This window comes from Cyprinus carpio, chromosome B2 (assembly GCF_018340385.1).
Source record: "Cyprinus carpio isolate SPL01 chromosome B2, ASM1834038v1, whole genome shotgun sequence".
Classification (NCBI taxonomy): domain Eukaryota; kingdom Metazoa; phylum Chordata; class Actinopteri; order Cypriniformes; family Cyprinidae; genus Cyprinus; species Cyprinus carpio.
Genome location: NC_056598.1, coordinates 29241920 through 29251450, shown reverse-complemented (window position 1 = coordinate 29251450; position 9531 = coordinate 29241920). Strand labels below are relative to the sequence as shown.

General features: G+C 35.6%; 1 pseudogene; it reads left to right on the top strand.

The window, feature by feature from the left end:
* The first annotated feature begins 6044 nt into the window (after nt 1-6044).
* On the top strand, nt 6045-9120 carry LOC122136276 (annotated as a pseudogene).
* Nucleotides 9121-9531: the final 411 nt, after the last annotated feature.

Genomic DNA, 9531 nt, shown 5'->3' with positions numbered 1-9531 from the left:
GAATAAGTACAGACATAGTAGTATTTAACCGAAGATATAAATAATATATATATTACTGGTAGAGGGCTACAGCGACAACTGTATGCTGCTCGCTTTTGTTACGAATCTGAATACTGAAGTATGAAGTGCAACGCAGCTGTGAAAACTACCTCATTTCTTTCTTCGTTTCTTTTTTGTTTGTTTTCTTAGAAGAATGTACATGCAATGTTCTAACCTTGTTCTACCGCACCCACTTCCTGGGATTACGCTAGTCAGAAATATGAATCAGAGGTATACATGTACATGTAGGAAAATGCTGCTTCTCGACCAAAAGTCTCCTAGGATGGATATTACCTAAAACAACACTGTCACTTGAAACACGTATAAACACTACATCAAACCCCTGAATTTGACCTTAAAGCCTTGCCAAAGCATGTCTGATCAATCCAAACTTCTCCTGTCCTTGAGACAATTTACACCCTGATATTTACATTTAAATAGGAACAGGCAATCCAATTCCAAGAGCCAATAGGGTAAACTATAGCTTAAAAAGTTTTCCCAAAGGTGTCGTCCCTCAAAAATCTTAAAAGTTCATTTTTCTCATGGTCACGTTCATGTTTACATTCTTTTAGACAATGATACTTGAGATACATTGTCTTTTGGAAAGTAATTCCAGGTTTAGTACTTCTCATCAGCAAACATATACATTTATTATCCTTGAACATATTTATGAACAAGTAATTGTAACCTTTATTTATGCAGATGGAACATTATACTGTTAGAAATAAAAGGTTCTTTGTAGCACTTCACATTAAACAAAGTTCTGTCCTCAAAAGAACCATTTTCTGCTGTACAAGTTCATCAAAAATTCATAAAATTCTTGATTCTTTAGATCAAAGTATTGGTTTTGGGGTTCTAAAGCAACAGTAAATTGGGTTAAACCTCACAAAACCTGTCAAGAACATGGGTAATTTCATTTTAGAACCAAATGAGAGGCATGAAAAATATATTTACAAAGAAAATTGGACAGGCAATAATTTATATTGATTTAAAATAATAATAATGTACTAAAGTATATAGATATATAGCCGAAATGTGATCTGGGCAAATTTTCCCATTTGAAATTTTCTAAAGCCAAACAGGTACTTAGTTAAATTTTGTGCATCTTAAAATGGTTCTCCTATGACATCAGGCCATTAAACCCCTTGAACCTTGCACATGCTTCACCCTTCCACAGAAAAAGCTTTTATGTTTTCTTTTCTGGACTAAATTAGTTACTGGTCTGGTTTAATTGCATGAAATCTGTCATAAACGCAATTAACTGATCATTGTATGTGTGAAGATGAACTGCTTAAGAGACTAATGGTGGAGTTGTAAGCAGTTTTAAGATGTTCAGACGTACAGGATTAAGCAGTAAATTTAGCCTTGGCCTTTCAGAAACATGCTGTAAAAAAGTGTAGCCAGTCTTTTTACTGCTATACATTCCAGGTTTAATTCCTGTATATAACACCACATTTCATGTCTGTCAAGTCAGAACACACAAAAGGACAAATCTGGTTTATACACAAAGCTTGCTGAACAATCTGATATAGTTGGATTTGGTCTGTTTCAAATGAGCCACAATCCCCAAATTGGTTCGTAGATTATTATAATAATCTACAACTACGTTTCTTATATTCATTCACATAGCTTCTTCATTCTTTGCTGTTCTTTCTCACTGAAAAAGACTGTGGTCTGACTGAATAACTGAAGTAATTAAGGACAAAACTACAAATGAGATTGGAGTCACGCCAGGATCCGTCAAGCCCTAAACACATCTTTCCTTCAGAGCTAATGGAATTACTGTAAAAACAATGCAACCGCTAATGGAGCATGCAGCCGTTTTACTCAGATCAATTACATTTCAATTCAGGTGGAAAATTTATGTCATTTAGGTATTTAAATTGTAAATTAAAATGCAATGTACCTTCTGAATGAAAATGGAATTACCCAGATCTTGCCACACACCGTCAAACCAAGTGCAAAGAATTACTCAACTTTAAACAATCAGTACATCCTGCCCTGTGGAAATATCAGCAGTAGACAAGACAACATGTCTTCAATTTGTTTTTTAGAAATTTAGGGCACCCTGCCATTGGTGGAACCCTAGTAAGCGATTAAACTGTGTCTAAACTTGCTAATTGGATACAGAAGGTGATCGCTCGCTTCGATAAGGCAGTACCAGTGTTGTCTGTGCAAATAAAAAATGTATTTTTTGTTTTGGAAAAATTGCAAACAATGAATTAAAAATCTGTAAATTTACTTAAAGGAATAGTTCTCCCCAAAAACTGGAGAAATATAACACTTTTACATCACTTGCTCACCAATGGATCCACTGTAGTGAATGGGTGCTATCAGAATGAGTCTGAATATAATGGATATTATTATATCCAATACAAATATATACAATGGATTATTTAGTCAGAAGCAACTGTTTGAAGTTAAACGTGTCTTAATAATGGATTTGTTTCTTACAAACACGCAGCTTTTGGCTTCACAAGACTTTAACTGATGTACTGGAGTGGTGCGGATTACTTGTGGATTATTGTGATGTTTTTATTGGATGCTAATTCTGACGGCACCCATTCACTGCAGAGGATCCATTGGTGAGAAAGTGATGTAATGCAACATTTCTCCAAATCTGATGAAGAAACAAACTCATCTACATCTCGGATGGACTGAGGGTGAGGACATTTTCAGCAAATTTTTATTTTTGAGTGAACTATTCCTTTAAACTATAGATGTCACCTAGCATGTAAAAGTTTTTGTCCCCCTCTGAAAAAGCTAATGCAGATAAGACAAGGGGTTCAGTGACTCTACTTCTGTCCATTTATATTGGAGTGGAGTGCTTGAGTGTCTGTATTTGTGTGTACAAATGAACTGAAAGTACTGCGACAGTATTACAGGAATGCAAATGTATGTGTGTTGTTGTTACGTTTCCCATGTCAACTAATCATGATCAGCGTTTGGGAGTGTTGGATTTTTTTCACACCAACAGCAGAAATGTCGATGCAATGCATCTGTATTGTGGATAAACGGTATTTATTGCGAAATGCTTTTCATTTATATTTAGATATTTCACGAGGGAGACAGAAACTTATTTATTATTTTACACTTGTGCCAAATGGAATTTCTAAAGTCGGCTGAATAAACATACCCAGCTTACAACAAAACATAAAAAGTTGGTTATTTGTCTTGAGTTTCTAAATTCACTTTCCTGTTTATGCTCCACTACAAAATGTGTAGACGGCAGATTTACAATGCCGCAACGTCACGGCACAAACAGAAGAATTCAATTCTAGTGGGAGAGATCTTGTTTACAACGCTTTGATGTTTAAGCGATTGCTGCAAGGGGTGATGTAAGGACGAAAAAAAAAAAATGTAAAAATTAAAACAATACCAGAAATAAGTGGACGACTCGTTGACGTCAAAGCGAAAAAACAGATTCTCAGAATGTACAAGTCCAAAATATATATTTAATATGACACATTTATACCATCACTGGAGTGGGCCAAATGGGTTTAGAGGTCCATCATAAACAGGTAAATTGAGATCACCCGTGTTGTCAAGGGGCTTGATTCTAGTATAAATACACCTCAATCTGGTAGGTCCAACTTTGTGGTGAGTCAGTACTGTGGCAGATCCGCCATTAAGGAAAAAAAGCTCAATCTAAGCAGCTTGGATAATTGAAAAGCACAAGGAAGGAAATGGATACCAGAAGATTTCCAAGTCACAAAGTATCCCTTGGAGTGCAGTTAAATCAATCATTAAGAAATGCAAGAAGTCTCAAGTGAAGAGCTAAAAGTTATTCTAACATAAATTGCCTTACTAACATTTTTTGTAATATGGCTGCAGATCCCAATCTGATTGCTAATTTTTGGGTGAACTTTAATAATAATAATAATAATGATAATAATAAAAAGCTGTTCACACACAACTACCATACAACCTGACCAAGCCTGAGCAGTTTTTAAATAACAATTAAGGGAAAAAAAAACCCTTCAGCAGCCAGATGTACAATGTGTGTTGACATGAAAGAATATTTTGCTGTTGATTGGTGTCAAAAAAAACCTAATTTATTCTTCTGAGGCTAAATGTTGTAAAACAAAAGCGTCCAAGGGGCTGAATACTTCTTACTGGCTCAGTACGTTTGTAAAATCATGTTAATTAACACATTATTTGGATTTTACCATCACATAATTAACTGAAATGTTTTGAACAAGTGTTCAAAAGCCTGAAAACGTACAGAAATCAAACTGGTGGTAGAGAAAACATCACCAGAGCAGCTTGATAAGCACGATTTCAACATGACCACAAATACAACTCTTGCTATTGGCTCCAAACATTTAACCCATTGTGGGACGACCATCAGATCCGGGTCACTTCATTCTGACCGCAGCGTCATTGGTGCATATCACTGTTGTGCCCATGAAACCAATAACTCTATACAACCTCTAATGCTCTGTGAGAAGTCCGGTTTATGTTTAAGACCATCAACCCACTGACACACAGTAAACAAGAAAGCATAAACTATTTCTCAGTTGGTCCAAGAATCTAATCTTCCTCCAAGTGGTACAAATTGACAAAAACTGGGGGTGTTTGTCTCCGTTACTTTCACTCCACACCAGACGAAAGCAATTTAAAAGCATTTCAGCTGCTTTTCCTGTAATGTGAGTGTCTTAATAGAAAAAAACAATATCAATATTTTTCCAGCTATTTACAACATGAGTGAACTGTGTTAAGAACACTCTATGGGCCTCTTTAAGAATAATACAATCAAAACTACTAATGTGAAACAAATGAGCGTTATCATTGAGAATAAATGGAATTAATGAAAGGGAATTGGAATTACAGTAAAAAAAAAAAAATGTGGGTGAAAGGTTATCTGGATGTATTTCCATGAGAATCTCCCTGTCGTGGTTTTGACAGCTAGCCTACTCTAAAACAACAAACTCAAACTACAAACTAGCTCAGACATGAAGAAGGGTTTGTTTATAGACAGTTTACCTGTACTGACGTGTCGTAGTTTACCGTGGTAAATACAGATAATACACCAGTTAAAAGTCTGCCATATTTTGAATTTCATGAGAAACGCGTTTTTTTTCCTTCAGGCCGATTTAGCATCACGTGATCATGCATCTCCCGCCTAAAAACGGTTATACAGTTACTGTTATTAGAGTAAAACTCAGTTAGACATTAATACAAATGTAAATAAAAATTCGGAAATGTAGCTATTACACTTTGAATTGATTCGATATCGGTTTACAATATAAAAAAAAACAGCAGAAATAATTGCAGTCGACTAACTCTGGTATTTGGAAGAAACTATGATAAATATAGATAGATAAATGTAAAAATGTAATGTGAATATGTTTTTATTTCTATTTTTTTTTTTAAATGTTGACGATAATCGATTAATAAAGACGCTGAACGCAGAAGGTAATGATTGACACGCCTTACAGCCAATCAAAAAAGAGAGCTGCGTTGGGGGGCGGAGAAAACACGCAGGTGCACCTGAGAAACACGTGAGACTGCACACACTTCGCAAGAGACTACCGCAAAAGACAGGTAGGCCTATGGTATTTCATATTTATTTGATTTAATCTATATATCAAACCGTTTTTTTTTTCTACTAAATCAAAAAGCAGAAATTACATAAAGGACGAGGCTAAATAAAAGTCGTATAGTGATGTTTTTATCTTTGTTTATTTTTTCACAACGGATACGTAGACTAAGTGACTAAGTTGTGAAAAAACGTCTGATAAATATGATAAAAATATAGCCTGGCAGATGTCAGTAATCTGGAACTTTTCATTTCGACTTTTTTCCTCATACAGAGAAAGATGAAATAGCCAAGTCTGTCGTTTCTATTGTGTTTTTATGGCGGTTTATGTGTACACTACAGTTGCTGTGGTTACATCCTATGAGTATATGTTTCCAGGCCAACAGAAGGCGCTACATAAAAGCACTTCCTTGTCTGCCCACGAGACGCATGAGGACCACCTCAGTGCATTTCTGCATTCTTAATCTCTCTTGAAGTGGATCCACCGGGACTGAGCTGAGGGGCCATGGCCGCAGATGCAGTGCAGGAGCTCAGGCAGCAGTGCCTCAAGAGAGGCGCGGCGGGAATCAAGGGTCTCGGAAGGCAAGAGAAATACCCCAGTTTATTAAAAACCAATCTACTGTGAATGTATGAGTCTGTGGTTTCGTAGAAAGACTGAGGTGCAGCATTAGTAAAGCTGTTGTTTTTGATTCCTGCTTGAAGCTGATGAGGAATTATCACCACTGTGCCCTTGAACAGGATAATTAACTTTATAGGTTACACCAGGGGGACTGATCCAGTGATGGGATGAATCTCAGGAAAAACAAGTCATACTTCACCTCAAAATCAAGGCGTATTTCCATCCAAAGTCAAAAGAAAAAAAAAAATTAGAAACTATATTGTACATAAAGAGAATTTTCTTGTATAGCCTAATGTGCATTCAGTAAATGGTCTTCGTTTAAATCAACATATTAAAAATGCACAAAAACTATTCACAATACGGTTTACATAAAATGTTATTTGTTTAGCATTACAGTAGTGAGAATCTGAAAAATGGAAATGTATGAAAAAACTAGAATGTAGTTTAATAAATCTTAAAACAGCCTTTTAAGAGAAATTCTCATTTCTAATTTAGAACACTGTGAAAAATTATATGATTAATAAGTCACGGCAACTTGTTTTTTCATAGCTTTAACTCAAGTTACTGAGATTCAGATATATTCAAGATCGAAAAAACGAGTTGAAATGATATGTACAGACAGTTTTGATGAAAGGCAGCAACTGAACTGTGTTTTTAAGTTGAATTAGTTATATATTTTTATAGGAAATATACTTTTTAATTTAGGGATTTTGGGACATGGACATTTTCTGGACAGTGTGAGGTAATAAATCAGTATTTTAAATATTCATCTTTCTGTTAATTCTTTTACATAGGTAGAGGATTTGGGTGGAAATTATGAAAATATGTTTGTTTAACTAAGAATATAAATTCTTTCCAGGACGTTTCGCATTATGGATGATGATGGCAGTAAATCTCTAAACTTCCAGGAGTTCGAGAAGGGGCTGGAGAACTACGGCGTGTCTGTGGGGAGGGACAGAGCACAGCGGATCTTTGCCATGATGGACAAGGATGGAAGCGGGACCATCAACTTTGATGAGTTTTTCTTGAGAATTTAAGGGTAAGAATGTGTTTTTTGAGGGCACATAAAAGTTTTTTTGGTGTTTTTCGATGCGACCTGCTTCTGTTTCTTTGCTTCAGCCTCCCATGTCGAGCGCACGCAAACAGACGATCGATCAGGCTTTTCAGAAGTTTGATAAGACAGGAGATGGAGTCGTGACCATAGAAGATCTACAGGGTGTCTACAACGGCAAACATCACCCCAAATACAAGAGCGGAGAGTGGACAGAAGAACAAGTCTTCCGCTCTTTCCTGGAAAACTTTGACTCGCCATATGACAAAGATGGAAAGGTACCTCCAGTTTTTCAGATATGGGATGCATTTTCAGTCTGATAAGGTTCTGCAGACTTGATAATATTACTGTGATCATCATCCTTACATCCTCATATTTGAATATATTAAATATAATTTTACATATTAACAAAAAAAAAAAAAAGTGTAGGCCGAAGAAACCAACTTTTCATAATAATCGCCACTTCCACTAAATCTAATCTATACAAAATTAATAAATAAATAAACCACATTAGGAATTTATACATAACTGGAAATTACACTTATTTTTAAAATTTGCTTATCACCTTATTTTTTTTAATCATTTTTAATTGCAAAGTGAACTGTACATTCTTAATTCCTTGTCACATTTATTCCATTTAAATCCATTCACAATGTCAGTCAGGTTTTTTTTTTTTAGGTTTTTTTTCAGCAAAAATCCACTTTTGAAGATGTTTCTGACTCCCTTTAATTCTGAAGTTTACAATCTAGCATGTTTTGTTGCTGAACATTAAGACTTTAATTTGCATGTCAAATGAGCAATGATGCTTCACTTAACTCAACGATAAAGATTTGAAAGTTTCAAAAGTCGTTCTAATTCGGAGAATCACTTTCAGAACGATTTTTCTCCAGCCGATGAACGATAAAAACAATTACAACCAATCAGAGCCCATCCTGTTTTAAAGAGCGCGAGCATTTAAAGCGGCAGATGACACAACTGCAGTGCGCCTCTAGAATAAACAGAACGTTGCTGAGTTCTAACTTCTGATGATGATAAAGTTTTAAAAGTCGTTCTTTAAATGCGCGGCAGACAACAAAACAGCGCTCGCTTATATAAACGCGATTATCGTTCTTTAGTCGTGCTGGTAACTCCACCATAATGGGGGTAAATGTAGAACATTTTTATTAATTGATGCAAATCAGAATGTGCTGCGTACTCCTAATAAAAATTATATCTTTGAAAGCAACAGGTTTGCACGTCCATAGCATGCTTAATTGTCGTTTCTTCCCATAACAGGTGACGCTGGAGGAGTTTGTGAACTATTACAGCGGAGTCAGCGCTTCTGTCGACAGCGATGAGTATTTCATCACCATGATGAAGAACGCATGGAAGCTGTAGCCATCATCAAATGGAAATCAATTTCGACGCATTTGATTTGTCATTTACAAAATATTACTGAAATTATGTAGATTGCACGATTTTTTTATAGTTGAAATCGTGTTTAATTAAACTTCTTTGGTTTCCACATCCTGCTTCAATGTTTCACACACTGCTTGTTCCCAGAAGACGAAATGAACGCATGTGAATCTTGAGCGGGACGCGAGTAAACGCCGAGACAGCTGTCAAAACCCGGGCTTGTAAGACGTCAGCTTCAAAAGAGCTTTATTGAGTTCTCTCACAAACACTCCTCAATCACTTGATAAATCGCAACAGCTGTTTAGACTGTAAACGGGTGCTTCTATTCATTTGATGCAGTTTTTGTGCTGTAGAGCCAGCGCCTGTGTTTGCTGCGCCATCTGCTGAACATTAACAATATCACATGTCCTAAATAACTAACAATCTCAAGTTTGGGACAGTAAGATTTTTCTTAATACATTTATTCATCAAGGACGCAATAGATTTGATCAAAGTGACAGTAAAGAGGTTATAATGTTACAAAAGGTTTCTATTTCAAATAAACGCTGTTCTTTTCATTCACTCTCTATTCAAAGAAGAATCATCAAAGAATCCTAAAAATAAAATGTATCAGTTTTCCCAAAAATATGAAGCAGCACAACTGTTCTCAACATTGATAATAATAATCAGAAATGTTTCTTGAGCAGCAAATAAGAATGATTTCTGAAGAATCGTGTGACACTGAAGACTGGAATAATGATGCTGAAAATTCAGCTGCGCATCACAGAAATAAATTGCATTGTAAAATATACTTGAGTGAAAAAGAGTTATTTTAAACTAATAATATTTCACTGTTTTACTGTATTTTTTAATCAAATAAATGCAGCACTGGTAAACAGAAGAGAC